We start from the raw sequence: 19,839 nt of genomic DNA, 5'->3' as shown, positions 1-19,839 counted from the left end.
TTAGCATTAAACAAAATGGTAAAGTGGAAAGAAAACGAATGACTACTATAAACAATTAAGCTATGTATCCATTTAAATATATACATGAATGAATGAATACTAAAATGAAACAGTGATCTGACAAGAACGCCCAATCTAACTTTCACATATTTTATAACAAGGCCAAATAAAATTCAGGAGCCAAATATTCCCCCAAACAGGGTTCAAACGCAGATTCCCATCTTTCCAAATGTGAGCGTCTCTTGATTAGGCCCATTAGACTGACTTGAGCTCTGGGACAATGTTTTCAAATGTGGGTGCCCACAGTTTGGAACCCAAGTTTTGAGAGTTGTGGCCGCTAATCCTAACATGAATTTGAGGTTTAGGCCTGGAGTTTCAGTTCTGGCTTCTCTCTAATTTCAATTTGTGTACACAAACAAGTAAAGTCGGCATCATAGCTCATTGCAGAAACAGGAAGAATGGTTTTAAAAGACAAACAACAGCACTGCTAGAGTTTCCTTCAGAGATTATCAAGTGCCATTTATACATTATCCAAGAACCAAACAACTTTTGTACAGAAATGCAAACATTTTAAGGTTAACAGAATAACTCTGTGAAATCCAGTGCAGTACACAGTAAAATGCTTGTCAGCTGAAATTCTGTATTTATTGCTCAGCAAAGGGGCTTGCCATTTTGTACATTCTTAGCACACTGTCTCCCCAGATTTACTCCCTTCAGCAGTGCTTCACTGAAGTCATCCAGTCCTATTAAGGTAGTGAGAGGGGAGAGGAATCCATAGAGGCCACCCAAGACAATGCTTAAGGGCCAGCCAAAAAACACCAGGACGATGAGCCAAAATATTCCCCACATTAGGCAGCTGCAATCTGCCATCTTGAACCTAGTGAGACAGATAGAAAATAGGGGTTAATTTGGGCAGGTACTGTTAAAGGATATTTATACATATTTTACTTCCTAAGAAAAATTCCTATTCAGGGAAAAAAAAAGTTCTCTCAGCAAAGCAAATCTAACTCCTATATTTTACAAAACAATCAAATGCAATACAGTTCTCAAGTCACACGTGTAGCCTTGGGTGTAAGAAAAGTTAAATTAGAACCCCTGTCTCCCAGCCCAGAATGTCTTGAATTCAGATACTTATCTATATAGAGCTAGGCTAAGTAGCAAGTGTGGGACACTAGCTTTTAAACTACAAGAAAATATGACTCCAGATAAGGAACACAATGAAGATTAGTAAGGCAGGAAGACCATATGATGTTAACAGTGTAAAGTAATCCAGGTCTTATTCACAGGCCTTCGGAGGGTACACGTAACCTCTCAGGACGCCAACAGGCAATGTTGAATGAGGTCAACTCCTGCTGCTTGTTGACTGGCTTGGGAGATACCATATGTACGCAACTAGAACCAGCTCTGCTCAATCTCAGTACCTGCTGGCCCCTTTCTCTGCTACTTCCTCTGGAAGCCCAACGCTGGGAGTATGTGATTTCTTTGACTGTCCCACACTTTGGCAAACCAGTAAAGTGCCTGAAACCACTATGGCTTATTGCGAAAAGCAGCCAAGTCAGCAGGCTGTAAATTGGCCATCCAGCAGTCTCAGTTTAACCAAGGCAGCGGGGAAGGGAGGGGTTTTGGGTGCCAAAGAAAGGACAGCTTGACCCCGCGTCCTTCCTGATAAGAATTGTGTTGAAGTTGCTAATACATGCATTTTAGAAGAAGAGCAGGATGTGTCCCAGGAATGTCTATTGGGGTCTCAAGGCTGCAAACTCTGGAAAAAACCACACCTGGTTAATCAATGAATCAGAAGAAAGCCTCTTTCTTGACCATTGAAACTGCTTGCTTGACAAGTTTTCTTTAGAGGACATGTCATTCTATTACTAATGTATAAATAAAGGGGGAAAAGTTTGAAGTGGTGGGTCTCTTCAGGACTGGACTCTCCCTCTGGATGCATCTTGTGTTTCTCACGTCTGCCACTATGCCACTCGAGAGCCACACTCAGCTTTGGTAATTATCAATGGTTGGGGGTGTTTTACTAACCTGTTGCGGACATGTGTATAAGTGCTTGAGACTAACTAAAGTTTAGCTTTAAGTGAAAGCACTCTTGTGTTGTCCTGTTTGTGCCAGCCATTTATCGGTCAGACAGCCGTGTCGCCCCTGATTTATTTCCTGACACCACCTCACACCGAGTAAAAGTTAGCAAGAGCTTTGGGTTGAAAGAACCCCGGGTTACATGACAGCCCAATAAGGTCAGGGCCAGAACCACTATAATAGTTGTTTCCTCTGCCCCCCCTCAACTGAGACATATGTTGTGAGCTGTCAGGTCCTTTATTTTTGTCTTGCTCTCTCTTCCAGCAGCCTGGGAAAACATTAAGACTATACATCCTAAAATATTACACAACCCTAAATGCATCTTGGTGCATCTAAATGCACCTGCTATACTTGTGAGGACTCCAGTTGCTATTTAGTGGTGATTATGTATCCTACAGGAACATAAAGGTGACAAAGGATTCCTCATAAAAGTTTTTTTCCCCAAAAAAAGTTTTATTTGGACTACTTTTACTGTTATATGTTAATTCAAATATGTTAAAATGTGGAAATGCAGTTTATCCAGACAACCTTCACTCTGCTCTGTAGTGGCACCGTTAGGGGAAAAGAAAACATTTGAATGCATCTTTCAAAATCAATGTAATCTAATTTGGGACCACAAGCACTAAAATGTCTTACTCAAAAACATATGCTTTTTGGACGGTATCACTATAGGATAGAGTTAAGGTGTTTCGGTGTGCCCTAACTGTTCATGTCCATACCTTAACACAGTTGGATTGAAGTTTAAATAATAATTCTTAATTTCCTGAGTTTAAAATGCCAGTTTTTGGGACAATTACAATGTAATTTATTTTACCCTAAATTACTGCTATGGATTTTCAACCTTAATTCCATTTTCATGTAGTCAGGAAATTAATATTGTTATTCATTAAAGATGGTCAAAGAATTTTCAACAGAATAATTTTTCATCAGAAAATGGAGTTTTGCCAGAATCAAAATGTTTCACTGGAATGTGTCAATTTAGACAGAATTTTCAACAGAAAAATGTCAGAATGAATTATTTTGACTTTCTTGTTTCATTTCAACATGGTTGAAATGTTTGGTTTTTTACTCTTTTTGTTCCATTTCATTTTGACGTTATAATAGAACATTCATATATATATTAATTTAGCATTTACTATTCTATATTAAGTTTCAATTTTATCTAAATGTAATGTTCCAAAGTTAAATTTTTTGGAAATTTTCTGAGAGAAATTTTGAAATTTCAATATTTTGTTCCGATTCAGAACAAAGGCAAATGTCAAAAAGTGAGTATTTCCTGTGGAATGAAAAGGTGGTTTTCCATCTAGCTCTATTTACTATTTGTAACACAGTAGTAGCTGAAGGTTACCATGAAATGACAGTCACATTGTGTAGGAACTGTAAAAACACGAGTAAGAAAGAGTCTCTGTCCCAGGGACAGATAAAAGGTGACAGAAAGGGCATATCTGAGTTTGACAGATGGGGAAACTGAGGCGTAGAGCAATTAAGTGTCTTGACCAAGCCTTATCAATAAGGGTGGAGCCAAGAGATAAACCCAAATCTCCTGTTTCCCAGTCCAGTGCACTAACCAGAAGACGGTCCTTCCTATCTGCCATATTTGGGGTCGGGAAGGAATTTTCCTCCAGAGCAGATTGGAGGAGGCCCTGGAGGTTTTTCACCTTCCTCTGTAGCATAGGGCACGGGTCACTTGCTGGAGGATTCTCTGCTCCTTGAAGTCTTTAAACCACGATTTGGGGACTTCAATAGCTCAGACATAGGTGAGAGGAGTAGGTGGGTGAAATTCTGTGGCCTGCGTTGTGAAGGAGGTCAGACTAGATGATCATAATGGTCCCTTCTGACCTAAATATCTATGAATGTATTCTTAATTACACAAGTAGTCCCAATTTCATGAGTAATCCTTATTCATGTACATAGTCCCATTGGGTTGGAACTACGCACATGAAGGTTTGGGCCTTCAGGTAGTAAGTTCCTTGGGGAAGATATGTACTATTTTGTAATTGTCTCTAAATAGTAATTACACATACCTACAGCACTATATAAATAATCATTTTAAAGTAGTATCACTTGTCATATATGAATTATAACACAAAATATATTTTAAAAAAATTGGTACCTTTAACCAGAACTCCCAATTGTCACCTTACTCAAAAAAAAAATCGATGCTTGGATAAGGCTCCACCTAAGGAAACTAGAACAACAGGATCAGGATACTGTCAAAACAGTTAATGAACAAAATAAATTGACTATGTCTGGAATACTGCATTCTGTTCTACATCACATTCAACTCTGGGCACCGCAGCACCAGAAAAATGTAGGTTGACTGGAATACTACTAGTTCAAATAATAGTTCAAATAATACTAAAAAAAATGTATGGTGCCGGGGTTTATTGAGGAAAAGTTAAAAGAACTGCTTCTTTATCAGAAGATTTAAGAAATTGTAATACCCATCTATAAATACATGAAGATGAAGTGGTTAAACATCACGGATAGTGGGAAATGACTTAGGGTGGCAAAATGGTAGTATAATTAGCCATCATGAATTTACAATGAGCTTTAATGAAGTATCATTGTAGATACTACAATATTACTGATTTAAATTTGTTGTTTCTAATTGAGATGCTATTAAGATGCAAAGGATGCCATGGCAATAGGCACTGTGCAAAAAAATAATAAATAAAATACAGTAGAACCTCAGAGTTATAAACACCAGAGCTACTAGCTGACCAGTCAACCACACACCTCATTTGGAACCAGAAATACACAATCAGGCAGCAGCAGAGACCAAAACAAAAGCAAAAGCAAATACAGTACACTAATTTAAACATCAACTTCTAAAAAAAAATAAATAAATAAAGGGAAAGCAGCATTTTTCTTCTGCATAGTAAAGTTTCAAAGCTGTATTAAGTCAATATTCAGTTGTAAACTTTTAAAAGAACAACCATAACAGTTTGTTCAGAGTTACAAACATCATCCATTCCGGAGGGGTTCATAAATCTGAGGTTCTACTGTGGGTAAATTAATGATGGGACGAAATTAAGAAAGTTTAGGGTGGCTACACCAAGAAAAACTTCTTGACAGTGAGATTACTCACATTGGGCAACAGTGTCCCAAAAGACATTCTGTTGCTTGAGACATTTAAAGCACAGCTAGAAAATGCTCTGCACCACAGAGTATAATCAGTGGCTAAGGGACAAGATTCCATAATAGGCTCTTTTATTGCTGATTTCCAGGATTCTGTGGTTAAATTAGTAACAGACGAATACAGCAACATATTAGCATCAAGTAGCTGGGGTGCATGAGAGGACGCTGCTTTACTAACTTAATTTAAACTGCCCTTTGACACAGAAAGGTAAATATTTTGTTTGACTAGGAGTAACATAACAATAGAAGGCTTACCTTTAAAGTATGTATGTTTCTGTGGCCTTTTAAATGGCCAGATGTAGTCTTCTAGGCATTCACTGAAGCACAAGAAAACAAGCAAGTTGAATAACACCAGGATCTTAACAGAAAAGCCTTTGTTCCCCCTTATGCAACTTGCTGACATCATCTAACAGAAGTGTATCAAAACATTAACACTCCCACAGTAACCAATGTGACATCACAAACAGGCCACTGTTTCATGTGGGCAACAGGGAGCAGGTGAGTTGAAACAAATGTCTTGTCGTCATACAAATATCTCTGACAGTATAAACTTGGGGGAAAAGATTTGCCATTGATCACCTAAGAACTGAACACACACAGTCTATGCTCACACATCCTATACAATTAGTTGCCCTGTCTCTCCTGCTCTTGCCCCTCACTTTGGGTCCCTGTCACACATTGTGCCCGACCTTGGGGATGTCAGAGGCATGTACCCATCCCACACCCAGTCTTGTGCAAGCACCAAGTGAAGCAACCTTTTGCTTGGCACCCCTTGGGTGTGTGTGGGGGAAATGGCAGCTGCAGGGCTTGGCCATGGGGGCTCCAATCAGATTAACATAGTTACCATGGGGCAGGGACCCATGGCTCCATGTGGATGAGAGGCCTGTCTCACCGTAAGGAGAGGGGAGGCAGACTGCCCCACTGCCCTCAGGGAGCAGGCAAGAAGGGCAGCCCACAGCCCCCAAATCAACCAGGCTCTTCCCCTCCCAGCTGACTCTGAATTGGCCCCACTGAATTACTAGGAGTCCATGGCTTGGGTGGGAACATAAACAGAAACGCCCTCAGCCCTTAATCTTTCCTGTCTTCTTCTCTCCCCCCCCCCCCCGGGTGGGATTTAGTTCAGCGTGCAGTGTGTTCAGACCCTTCCAACTACCACCCTGTTGCGGTTACCCTAGAAAGCTGGGCACATTTGAAGAGTATATTTTAACAGGGGAAAAGAAATCCATAAACACAGTTCTATAAAAAGAAAACAAAGGCACCGTAACTAAGGGAGGCAACAGTAATAAAAGAATAATTAAAATAAAATATTCCTAATAAATTATTTTAATGGCAGAGTGTGGGGAGAGACAGAATGTGGAGAAAGATGGAAAGAGGGAAATAAACTGAAATGAAATAAATACATTAAAATCCTTAAGGAGAAGTGAAAAATAAAAGTAAATCAGAGGTTAAACAGATCACAGAGAAGAGCTGGTAATGGAAGGATGGAAATAAACAATTGCAAATTCTGAAAAGGATAAGAAAGAAATAGAACAGGAAAATGAAAGAGAAAAATAATGAACAAATGACACACATTTAAGGGCCCAAACCTGCAAACACACACACGTTTCTTACTTACACTAGTAGGCCCTTTGTCCCAGACTTAGCACAAAACTGGAAAGGATAAGGGAAAATGTGGTTTTAAACCATTTTTGCGCACCCCAGTCCTAAGGCAGATAGAAGCCAGTTCAGCCCCAGCTGCCCTAACTTATCACTAATAAAGTTTATAGGTGACACAAACACTGGGGGAGTAGTAAATCATGAAGAGGACAGATCACAGATACAGAGTGATCTGGATCATTTGGTAAGCTGGGCACAACCAAATAGTATGCATTTTAATAGAGCTAAATGTAAATGTATACATCTAGGAACAAAGAACATAGGCCATACTTACAAGATGGAGGACTCTACCCTGGGAAGCAGTGATTCTGAAAAAGATTTAGGGATCTTGGTGGATAATCAGCTGAATATGATTTCTCAATGCAAAGCTGTAGCCAAAAGAGCTAATGGGATCTTGGGATGCATAAATAGGGGGATCTCAAATAAGAATTGAAAGATTATTTTACCTCTGTATTTGGCACTAGTGTGACCGCTGCTAGGTACAGTTCTGGTGCCCACAGTTCAAGAAGGATGTTGATAAATTGGAGAGGGTTCAGAGAAGAGCCACAAGATTATCATATCATAGGATTAGAAAACATGCCTTCTAGTGATAGACTCAGGGAGCTTGATTTATTTATCTTAAACAGAAGGTTAAGGGATTATTTGACCACTCTATAAATACCTATGAGGGGAACAAATATCTGCTAATGGGCTCTTCAGGCTAGCAGAGAAAGGTATAAGATGTTCCAGTGGCTGGAAGTTGAAACTACACAAATTCAGACTGGAAATAAGTCATGCAACCAATGATTTTAGTTTAGTATTCGTTTATTCATTTATCATGTGATGTTAGGTTATATTACATATAGTCACTGTATGTTAATTAGAGTTAATTTGTAGGACTATAAAAGTATAAGATTGATCAGTATTTAAAGGAACTATGTGGTAGACATAAGACAGACAAGCTGAAATGCAAAAACCTATAGGCTGAAGCCTGCAAGACTTTAGCTTAGCTATTTTGGGCCTTGGAAACAAGAAATGATGACTCAAGTCAATGACCGAGAAATAACCTGAAAGATGATGGAAAAGAGGTACCAATCAGTAATATTGCAAAAGTATAGCTGGGAAGATTAAATTTAAATTATAAAATGATGTGACACCAAATGTTGTCTCTAACATGTGCCCTGACCTAAGAATAAAGGTGATATGTCAATGTTAACAAAAATCTACCCACACTATAGAATTTGGCATCCCTTGTGTTTCCAGGGTCCACAAACCAATAAGAAAAAGAGGGTTGGCACTTTCATGTACATGCGCAGAATGTAGGTATAGACAAACTCACAATATAAAAAAGCTTGCCCAGAACAGGGACCACTCTCATATTGATGGTCAAGCCATGAGAGGGCCAACAGTAGCACCATCTAGGAGGATGTATGTCGGTAGGTATAACTGGTCCATTATACTTATCTTTAGGAATTGCATATGCTGTAACATTTATAGCTTTGTCGGTAACTTTAATAAAATTACTAAAAGATAAATGCTCGTCATTGTATTTATTTGCCTATGGTTTCATGTGTTCCTATGAACTCTAAATCTAAAACAAACAGAGATAAAACTCTGTTGAACTTAAGACTCTAGCTGCCAGAGCTGAACCCACTGAAGTATGATTAACCTTAAATAAAATAAAAGGCTACAGATTTGGTGTCCAACAGCAGGGCCATAGAGAACACACAAAACCAATAAGAAACAAAAGTTTGAGAAGAAAATATATAGAGATCAAAAGTCCTAATGAACTAAAATGGAGATTTCCTGCTTTCGTTTATGCTTGCTTGCATTTTATGTTGTTTTGTTTGTCTACCTGTGAGATCTTGTAAGAACTGAGTTCAGGGGAAAGAAATAGGGAGACTGCAGTTGTGTAAAAGGACCCTAGCACTCACATATGGCAGAATGACTCAGATATTCCACCGTCATCTGTAAGTCATAAACTCCTCAAATCTGTTAATAAGCTCCATGAATTTTAGACTCCTCTGGACTGCATCACCGATGGAGGATCAAGTAAAACTTTGAGGGGTTACCTTGGGTCACCCCCCTCCTCTCGGTGTACTCCAGCTGTAAAACAGCTACAGGAGGAGTAAGCACCACAAGCCCTTTTCAAATAGAGAAATCCCTGTAAGATATTTATCAGGACAAGGAAGAGACACCTTCTATAATTTTTCTAAGGAAAGTATGGAACAGAATAAATTATCTGTTCAGGCCTGTGTTTTAACAGACCCACAAACGTCCTTGGAGGCCTTTGTGAGAAACTACATCAAAACCCATGGGGGAGGATTAGTTGGAAAACCAAGCACTGGCATCCTCTGGGCCCATAGATCCTTGGAATTTAATGTGTTCCCTCTTTGAGAAGGAAAAAGTATAGAAAAAAGTTCAAGAGGTGAAAGGAATAGCCATGGATTACGTATATCTGGCATGTAATATCCTGGGGAGAATATTTAAAAGAAAGCAACTGGAAGAGATAAGACAAGCCTTGTCCAGAGAGCAGGAGACTAGTGACACACTGAGCCCTTGTCTACACTACAAGTTTAAGTCAAATTTAGCAGCGTTAGATCGATTTAACCCTGCACCCGTCCACACGACGAAGCCATTTTTGTCGACTTAAAGGGCTCTTAAAATCGATTTCTATACTCCTCCCCGACGAGGGGATTACCGCTGAAATTGGCATCGCCTGGTCGAATTTGGGGTAGCGTGGACACAATTGGATGGTATTGGCCTCCGGGAGCTAGCCCAGAGTACTCCAATGTGACTGCTCTGGACAGCACTCTCAACTCAGATGCACTAGCCAGGTAGACAGGAAAAGTCCCGGAGACACTTGAATTTCATTTCCTGTTTGGCCAGCGTGGCACAGGTGACCATGCAGAGCTCATCAGCAGAGGTGACCATGGAGTCCCAGAATCTCAAAAGAGCTCCAGCATGGACCCAACGGGAGGTACTGGATCTGATCGCTGTATGGGGAGACAAATCCGTGCTATCAGAACTCTGTTCCAAAAGACGAAATTCCAAAATATTAGAAAAAATCTCCAAGAGCATGAAGGACAGAGGCTACAACAGGAACCCGTGCAGTGCCGTGTGAAAATTAAGGAGCTCAGGCAAGCCTACCAAAGAGGCAAACGGCCGCTCTGGGTCAGAGCCCCAGACATGCCACTTCTATGATGAGCTGCATGCAATTCTAGGGGGTGCCCCTACCACTGCCCCAACCTGTATGTGGACTCCTGGAAGCAGAAAGTCTCACACAACAGGGACGAGGATTTAGGGGACAAGGAGGAGGAGGAGGATGAAACTGTTTTCCCCATCATCCAGGAACTGTTTATCACCCTGGATCCAATACCCTCCCAAGGCAGGCTCTCAGAGAAGGCAGCTCTGGTGAGTGCACATTTGTAACTACAGTACAGCGTTTAAAAGCAATTGTGTTTAATGTTTGATTTGCTCTGAAGAATTGGGATGCATTCATGGCCAGTACAGCTACTGGTAAAGTCTGTTAATGTGTCCGGGGATGGAGCGGAAATCCTCCAGGGACACCTCAATGAAGCTTTCCTGGAGGTACTCCCAAAGCCTTTGCAAAAGGTTTCTGTGGAGGGCAGCCTTATTCCATCCTCCATGACAGGACACTTTACCACACCAGGCCAGTAGCATGTAGTCTGGAATCATTGCATAAAAAAAGCACGGCAGGGTATGTTCCCATGTTTGCTGGCATCAAGCAACATCTGTTCTTTATCTCCCTGGGTTAGCCTCAGAAGAGTGATCTCATTTATGGTCACCTGGTTGAAATGCATCCGATGAAGTGAGCTGTAGCTCACGAAAGCTTATGCTCAAATAAATTTGCTAGTCTCTAAGGTGCCACAAGTACTCCTTTTCTTTTTGTGGATACAGACTAACACGGCTGCTACTCTGAAACCTGGTTGAAATAGGGGAATTTTATTAAGGGGACATTCAGAGGTGGCCGTTCCTGCTGAGCTGTTTGCCTGTGGCTGAAAAAAAATCATCCCTGCTGTTAGCTATGCGATGGGGAGAGGAGTGAAGCAATCATCCCAGAGAATTGGGAGGTGTGGGGGGTTAGTTGGGTTTGTGCTGCACATTAACCCGAAAACCACAGCCCCTCCTTTTAAATGGAGAACACAACGGGTGCTTGGTATGGGAAATGGGGGCGCTGCTATTTGAAACCATTCCCACATGTTATGAAGGTTAAAGAAGCCAAAAGACTGTGGCTTACCATGGCTGCCTGCACTCCGAATTCTGTTGCCTGGCCCTGTGTGTGTGGTCTCTCAACACCAAACTGGAAGGCCCTCAATATAAGAGGCAAAATACGACCTTGTACAGAAAGCACATGTACTATGTAACGTTAACAGCTTGGTTCACGTGAAAGAGTCTACCCATTGTTCTCTAAAATGTGTCTTTTTAAATACTACTCTCCCTTTTTTTCCCTCCCACAGCTGCAAATGTTTCAACGCTCCCCTTATCATGTCTGTCCCAGAGGCTAGCACGGAAAAGAGGCAAAACAAATGCACTCGCGATTAAATGTTTTCTGAGCTCATGCAGTCCTCCCTCACTAAAAGAGCTCAGCAAAATGCGTGGAGGCCAGCAATGGCAGAGTCCAGGAAAGCACAAAATGAACATGAGGACAGGAGGGACGTGTGAGAGGAGAGGTGGCAGCAGCATGATGAGAGGAAGCAGGATGCAATGCTGAGGCTACTGGAGGATCAAACTGATATGCTCCGGCGTATGGTTGAGCTGCAGGAAAGGCAGCAGGAGCACAGACTGCCACTGCAGCCCCTGTGTAACTGCCCGCCCTCCTCCCCAAGTTCTATAGCCTCCTCACCCAGACGCCCAAGAACACTCCACCCCAGAGGACTGCCCAAGCAACAAGAGGCTGGCATTCAGAAAGTTTTGAAGTGCAATGTGGCCTTGTCCTTCCCTCCTCCACCACCCCTCCCGGGCTACCTTGGCAGTTATCCCCCCTATTTGTGTGACAAATTAATAAAGAATGCATGAATTTGAAACAACAATGACTTTACTTCCCTGTAAGCCAACCACCCTCCCCCTTTTGATCACCACTTGCGGAGGCAATAGAGTGAACCAAGGGGGTGGGTTTTCATCAAGGAGAAGCAAACAGAACTGTCACACCGTAGCCTGGCCAGTCATGAAACTTGTTTTCAAAGCTTCTCTGATGCGCAGCACGCCCTGCTGTGTTCTTCTAGTCGCCCTGGTGTCTGGCTGCGCGTAATCAGTGGCCAGGCGATTTGCCTCAACCTCCCACCCCGCCATAAATGTCTCCTCCTCACTCTCACAGATATTGTGGAGCGCACAGCAAGCAGTAATAACAATGGGAATATTGGTTTCGCTGAGGTCTGAGCAAGTCAGTAAACTGCGCCATCGCGCATTTAAATGTCCAAATGCACATTCTACCACCATTCTGCACTTGCTCAGCCTGTAGTTGAGCAGCTCCTGACTACTGTCCAGGCTGCCTGTGTACGGCTTCATGAGCCAGGGCATTAAGGGTTAGGCTGGGTCCCCAAGGATAACTATAGGCATTTCAACATCCCCAGTGGTTATTTTCTGGTCTGGAAAGTAAGTCCCTTGCTGCAGCTGTTCAGACAGATCAGAGTTCCTGAAGATGCGAGTGTCATGTACCTTTCCTGGCCATCCCACATTGATGTTGGTGAAACGTCCCTTGTGATCCACCAGTGCTTGCAGCACCATTGAAAAGTACCCCTTTCAGTTTATGTACTGGCTGGCACGGTGGTCTGGTCCCAAGATAGGGATATGCATTCCGTCTATCGCCCCACCACAGTTAGGGAATCACATTGCAGCAAAGCCACCCACTATGACCTGCACATTTCCCAGAGTCACTACCCTTGAGAGCAGCAGCTCAGTGATTGTGTTGGCTTCTTGGATCACAGCAGCCCCCACAGTAGATTTGCCCACTCCAAACTGATTCCTGACTGACTGGTAGCCGTCTGGCATTGCAAGCTTCCAGAGGGATATCGCCACTCGCTTGTGAACTGTGAAGGCTGCTCTCATGTTGGTATTCTTGCGCTTTAGGGCAGAGGAAAGCAAGTCACAAAGTTCCATGAAAGTGCCCTTATGCATGCACAGCCACGGGGAATCAACCCAGACCTGCAACACTATGCAGTCCCACCACTCTGTGCTTGTTTTCCGGGCCCAGAATTGGTGTTCCACAGCATGAGCCTGCCCCACTGCCACCAGGATGTCCAAATTGCCAGGGCCCGCACTTTGAGAGAAGTCCGTGTCCATGTCCTCATCACTCTCATCACCGTGCTACCGTTGCCTCTGCACCTGCCTTTGCAGGTTCTGGTAATGAACATACTGCAGGATAATGTGCGAGGTGTTTACAATGCTCATAACTGCTGCGATGATCTGAGCGGGCTCCATGCTTGCCATGGTATGGCGTCTGCAGGAGAGCTGAGTTGCAGTGGAAGCGGTGGCTGATGACGGATGCCACGAGAATAGATATTTATAGAGAATGATGAGAGGACCTGTGAGGTGGATTCATGAGAGCAGGAGAGCAGAGCGGAAGTGGGAGCCCATGACAGCCAACATGGAGAAATTCGCTATCAAGACAAGAACAGGAGAGCAGAGTTGCAGCAGAAGTGGTGGTTCGATGACGATGGTTAGCAGTCCTACTGCACTGTCTGCTGAAAACAGTATGGCGTCCGCATGGAAAAAAGGCGCAAAACGATTGTCTGCCATTGCTTTCACAGAGGGAGGGGCGACTGACGACATGTACCCAAAACCACCCGCGACAATGTTTGTGCCCCATCAGGCATTGGGAGCTTAACTCAGAATTCCAATGGGCGGTGGAAACTGCGGGATAGCTACCCACAGTGCAACGCTCCGGAAGTCGACACTAGCCACGGTACTGTGGACGCACTCCGCCAACTTAATGCGCTTAGTCGGGACACACACAATCGACTGTATAAAATCGCTTCCTAAAAAATCAACTTCTATAAATTCGACCTAATTCCGTAGTGTAGACATACCCTGAGAGAACAACTTAGTAGGACAAGAGAAGTAAATTCCATACTCCTGGATCAAAAGGACAGTTTGGCAAGACACCTAAGCTACAGCAAGCAACAGTTACAAAAGGCTAGTTATGAAATTCTGATGTGGAGAGACAGAGCAATGGGTCAGGGACGTTCATTTGGGCAAGAAGTGAGAACAACAGAGCTGGCTCAAAGAACACAGGTATTAGAACAAACTTCTGACATTCTGGAGGCTATGTATTATCAGGTAATAAATATTGAAGGTGAAAATTAGCAGATGTGAGTAGATGAGGAGGATAACTGTATGGAGATGGAGTTGCCATGGGCAGCAAGTTCTATGCGCCCAGGCACCATGGGCCCAGCTCCAGCACTGGTCTCTCCCTCGGCCCCTCTTTCCGCCCCCGGGCGTCCCCCGCCACATCACCTGGGCCATTTAAAACAGCCTGGGGCCCACACTTACCACCGGCAGCTCAATGGAGCTGAGCAGCTTCCTGTCTGCTCGCTCCACATTGCTGCCAGCCCCTCCCTGCAGCCCCTGGTTGGGGTGGGTCTGTCTAGGAAGCTGCGGGGCAGTGCCTGGTGGTAGCAGCACACAGAGACCCCCCAGCCCACCCTGCCTAGGAGCCCCAGGTAAGCACCCCAGCCCCCCACCTCCTCCCAGAGCCTGCACCCCTCACCCCCTCCTGCACCCCTCACCCCCTGCCCCAGCCTGGAGCCTGCACCCAGCACCCAAACTCCATCCCAGAGCCCAACCTCTCACCCATCCTGCACCCCAATCCCCTGCCCCAGGCCAGGGCCTGCACCCTAGACCTCCCTCCTTCCCCCACAAACTCCCTCCCAGAGTCTTAGGCAGGCGGGGGGTGGAGTTTGGGAGGCACCACCAAAATTTCTACAAACCTGTCTCCCCTGGGAGTTGCCACCTGTATATGTTGTAAATATAATTCCAGATATTCCAGTAGCTATGGTGGGACCTGGGAAAGAACAACCCACAACAAGTGGAGGTAGAATCTCACCAGATTGAGAGCTAAACTCAGACAGGAAGAACAACAGGAAACTGAACAATCTGGAGAGTTAAGAATAGAAGAAGTATCAGACACAGAGGATTTGGAGGGAGAGAATGGGGGATTTGAAGAAACTGTCAGTAATGAAGCATGTAAAAAGCAAGTCATAAAACATTTTGATGGAAGTTTTGATAAGAAATTAAATATTGCAGGTTTAAGACAAGAAATGAAATGAACAGCAATTAGTAGGTGTTGTGAGAGTGAGAAGAAAGAGGGGCAAAGAATGAGTAAGCCAGACATGTAACAAACCCATCTGCAATTGTGCTGTTTGTTACAAGAAACTCAGGGATCTATAAAAGTTGTTGTGAAGGCCTGTAAGAAGGCAATCTTAGATATCAGTACCTCTCAGGAAAGATAAAAGTCTTTGCAACCTGAAATTCCAGCAAGTATTTTTGATATCTCTAAGTCAACTGAGTCAGAAGGAATAATGAAAAGAACAAGTGGCATAATTCATTTTGAATCTGATGTGCTCACTGTACCCCAAGCCACTTTAGAGGCAAAATCCGAATCTCCACAGAAATCTAGACCAGTGCCAGCCCTTCCTAAGGTACAGGCATCTACCCAAGGCAAAAGAAAATGTAAAAGGTTACAGCAAAACCCTACACCTAAATTATCTACTGTTGAAGTTGCCCAAACTTGGGAGATACCAATTCCTCTAGAGAAAAAGAAACCTAGACTCCCCAATATAACCATGAAGGAGAAGAAAGAATCAATTTCTAATGCGGAACCAGTAGAATACAGTAATCACGTCTCTCCAATAGCCATGGTAACACATGTCATTAGAAGTTATTGCAAAAATGGGCTGATGAAAAAAGGAGATCCAGTGGCTGCCCACACAGCACATTTAGAAACAGTAGTGAAACTGTTGCTGATAGATTAAGAGAATTTGGATAAGATTCTACAGTTAACTGTAGATAGAGCCTTATGGAATATGTTGCCACCAAAACTTCAGGAAGGGAAAAAATCATTCAAAAAGACTGTGTGACTGTTAGAAAGAACTATGCACCCAGGCCAGGAGTTACTTTGGTAGTTAACAGGAAGCAACATGATGGTGAGTCACTGCATGAATTTCATAATAAACTTTCTGCAGCTTGGATAGCTAATGAAATGCCTGGAAAGGAAACAGAACCACAGTATATTAATTTGCTTGTTAACAATTCATTACAAGCAGTTTGGGGTAAGTAATAATGCATGTCAACCCCAGGAGCACTCTTCCAGAAGTGCTGGACTTGTTGTCTAAAGCCCATATTCAAACCCAACAGAAAGGTTCCAAAAGAACTCACCCTCCTATAGCAGTTGCTCAAGAAGCCTCAGGCAAACCAGTAATTAAAGTAGAAGGCCCACAAACTATGACACAAGGACAATCACCCCGTCCAAGAGGGTTGGATAAGATTATTAAAATCAGATCAGACCCATTATGTCCTCGAATTCAAAATCCCAGATAGTATGACTGGAAACATGAATAAAGGAATAGGGACATGCTCCTTACTGTCTTCACCAACCACAAGCAGGAAACAATTCATGCCTGACATGAATCGTTCCTGATCTCACCTGAGAAGCCTGACCTATCGACCCCCTAGTCCTATAATGGACATAATTATTAAAAAACTCTGTCAAACAGGGAAAACACTAGATTCTTACAAGCATGAAATGCAAAAAAATACAGCAGCAAATCAATTCCAGGTTGTTGAACAACCAGCACTCCCCATCCCAACCCATTGCTGTAGCAACTGAACCGGCACTCTGGATTTCAACTCCATGCATGGAGAATGAGAACCACCAAGCAGAGAAAAATGTAAATCCAGAAAAACAGAATGGGTGATGCCAAAAGGCCCCATGCAAAGTTGTAGCCTCTTTAGAAAAAGATGCAAATGGGAAACCCACAGTATCAACAATGGTGAGGGGCCACCATTTTCAATTTATTATTGACACTGAAGCCTCAATCAGCATAATCAATTATAAAAATCCAAAAGCATCCCCTAGATCATCAGGACAACCCAGAGTGTTAGCAACATTTGCAAGTAACCAAATCACAGCTGAGTTCTCAAAATCAGTAGTGACAGAAATAGGGGACATAAAAAAACCACATGTATTTGCACTAGCGAATTTGAAAGAACCCTACAATTTACTGGGAGTAGATTTTCTGAGGAAACATGGATGCATTATAGATTTGACCAATCACTTGCTATGCATAACTACAGTACAGGCATTAGACAATCAACCTGTTTTCATTTCCATTTGTGACATTGTTTCAACTAACAAAACCAGAAATGTATATCCTAGAAAACATTGCAAAAGGGAGAACTAATGTGCAGGCTTTAGTAACTAAGCATGTTGATGCTTTTGCTAAATACAAGCATGAATGTGAAATGATGGATGTAACTGCTAAAATTTCAGGAGAAAATTTTCCCCCACAGAAGCAATCTCTTTTCTGGATCAGGCCAGACCTTACAATGCTAAAACCATCGAATCTCTGTTTCAAGAAGGAATCATTCATAAGTGTACTTCAGTATGCAATTCTCCAATTTGTTCAGCCCAAAAGCCAGATGGGTTATGGTGTCTCATTATTGATTATCGGAAATTGAATCACGTGACTCCAGATTGTCCAGCTGTTGTATCCAAAATGTCTAACCTAATTAAATCTTTGAATCCCAAAGCAAAATGATTTTCTACCATTAATATTGACAATGGTTATTGGTCAGTACCTGTTTCTAAGGAAAGTCAACACCGTCTAGCTTTTACAGTAGAAAGGGTTCAATACACTTTTCAAATTTTACCTCAAGGACTTCATAATAGTTCAGCTATCTTCAATGGACATATAAAACGAATTCTGTCTAGGTTATTTGACAGAATTATTTGTTTTATTTCAGTATGTAAACAACATTTGTTTAGCTACAGAAACTCAAGAGGAACATCTGGAGTGCCTGGATGAACTTCCCCAAATCATCAAGGAAGCAGGACGAAGCGTAACACAACAAAGGTATGCCTAATGGTCTCAGAAGTTTCTTTTTTAGGCATCACATGGTCTCAGAAAGGTCGAACACCTGCCCAACAGAAGGTGAATGTGATTCCAGAATTGCCTATGCCCACTGATATAACTTCTTTATGCTCTTTTTCAGGCTTAGCAGAATACCATAGGGACTTCATCCCTAACTTTGCTCGCATTGCAGGTCCACCCTATATTCTCTTGAAAAAGGGAGTTGCTTGGGTCTGAACAACATGTAAATACATTCATCAGGTTAAAGGAACACATAATGCAGGCACCTGTGCTGATCACCCCAGATCCCAGCAAACCATAGCATCTAGAGGTATCTGTGAGCACAACTGCACTTGCAGCAGTAGCTTCTTAAGAGAAACATGGAAAAATCAAACCAGTGGCATATGCTTCTAGAAAAGTGAGTCCAGTGAAATTTAAATATTCCACTTGCAAGAAGTGCTTGTCAGCCACCAACTGGGCAATCAAACATTTTGCATTTTTGATTGGCTTAAATCCAATAGTCTTGCATTCTATGTTCTTGCTTTCTAATCAAGTCAAAGACGAACAAGTGTCTAATGCCGAACTGGCACACTGTTATTGCAGTGCAAAGATACAACAGTGACCCCAGTACAGATTCAATTCCATTGCCAGAGGCTCTGTTATGTTCTGAAAACCCTCATGTGTGTCCAAATGTAGATCAAAAGAAACTCTTAAATCAATTCTTCACATTAATGCCATCCCATATAAAAATCACAGAATCTTACTGCTTTTTCATTGATGAATCCAGCTATCATAATCAAAGGAAAGTATGTGCAGGATTTGGAATTTATGGTATCCCTCCAAAATCAAATACCTACTCTACCAATGTCCAGATTAAAGTAAATCCGAGAGAAACGGACATGATTTGGAAAGTATCACACAAGTGTGTTCTCCATCCTGCTCAATATGTGAAACTTGCAGCAGTAGCATGTGTATTGGAAAAGTGCCAAAAACGATTTATCACTGCAGAGAGCCACCCCTTAATTATTTTTTCAGATTCAGCTTGGGTATGTAATTCACTTACAGATTTTTTAGCAGTATGGGATGCTTACGAATTTACATCCTCAGATGGAGCTCAACTTAAATATGCATCACTTTTACAATATATTGTCAAACTGGCTGTACAAGTATCCACTCTAGAACAGCAACACATAATTCGAAAGGTGCAAGTTCATAGTAACATAGGGCCATATGCTGAGGAAAATCATCATGCTGATTTGTTAACCAAAAAAAGAAGCCTGTAGTGGAATTCTATGGGAAAAACCCAGGCAAATAGATCCTGGGGGAAATTCAAATTTGACCCCAGTCGGAGCAGCAAAAGAACAATTCAACACAGGGGTACCAGATCTAAAAGCTCTGCAGGCAAAGAATCAGAAGATAGTAAAAATAATCAGACAATTGTCAAAAACAGAGAACAAACAAAGACCTTGAAGTTCTCTATCAGAAGATTCCCTACGTCAAAAGTACAAATCAGAGATGTATATAAATAAGGTATATTGATGTATCTCGAAGAGCATTTTCCAGTGTGGGTAGTCCCATCCTAGTTGTGTAGGAAAATGATCTACCTGGTCTATGACACACGATCAGGACAACATCAAGGGGTAAATAAAACCATGCAGCACCTCACCTCCATGGGTTGGTGGCCATGTATGAAAACAGATGTGCAACAGTATTGTGAAAATCGTTTGGCTTGTGAACGAAACAATCATATCCCCACAAAAAAGAATGCTCCCTTAACATCTCAAATGTATAAAAGTCCATGGCAAGCTTTGCAAATTAATTTTGTGTGACCTTTATCAAAAACTCAAAGAGGAAACCAATACCTTTTGGTCATCATTGATCCATTCTCTAAATG

At 42.3% G+C, this 19,839-nt stretch overlaps 1 long non-coding RNA gene across 2 annotated transcripts; it reads right to left on the bottom strand.

Annotated features, from left to right (window-relative positions):
- Nucleotides 1-620: 620 nt before the first annotated feature.
- Nucleotides 621-14,977, bottom strand: LOC140913124 (uncharacterized). Of its 2 annotated transcripts, XR_012159483.1 has the most exons (5): nt 14,805-14,977; nt 7,151-7,184; nt 5,476-5,537; nt 4,193-4,267; nt 621-877 (listed from the first exon to the last, which is right to left on the bottom strand). It is a non-coding gene; the product is annotated as an uncharacterized LOC140913124 (long non-coding RNA). The 2 variants fall into 2 exon arrangements; XR_012159484.2 differs by lacking the exon at nt 7,151-7,184 and having other exon boundaries at nt 14,805-14,975.
- Between the last annotated feature and the right edge of the window lie 4,862 nt (nt 14,978-19,839).

This window comes from Lepidochelys kempii, chromosome 6 (assembly GCF_965140285.1).
Source record: "Lepidochelys kempii isolate rLepKem1 chromosome 6, rLepKem1.hap1, whole genome shotgun sequence".
Taxonomy (NCBI): domain Eukaryota; kingdom Metazoa; phylum Chordata; order Testudines; family Cheloniidae; genus Lepidochelys; species Lepidochelys kempii.
The sequence above is the reverse complement of the archived record's forward strand: the minus strand, read 5'-3'. Positions and strand labels throughout refer to the sequence as shown.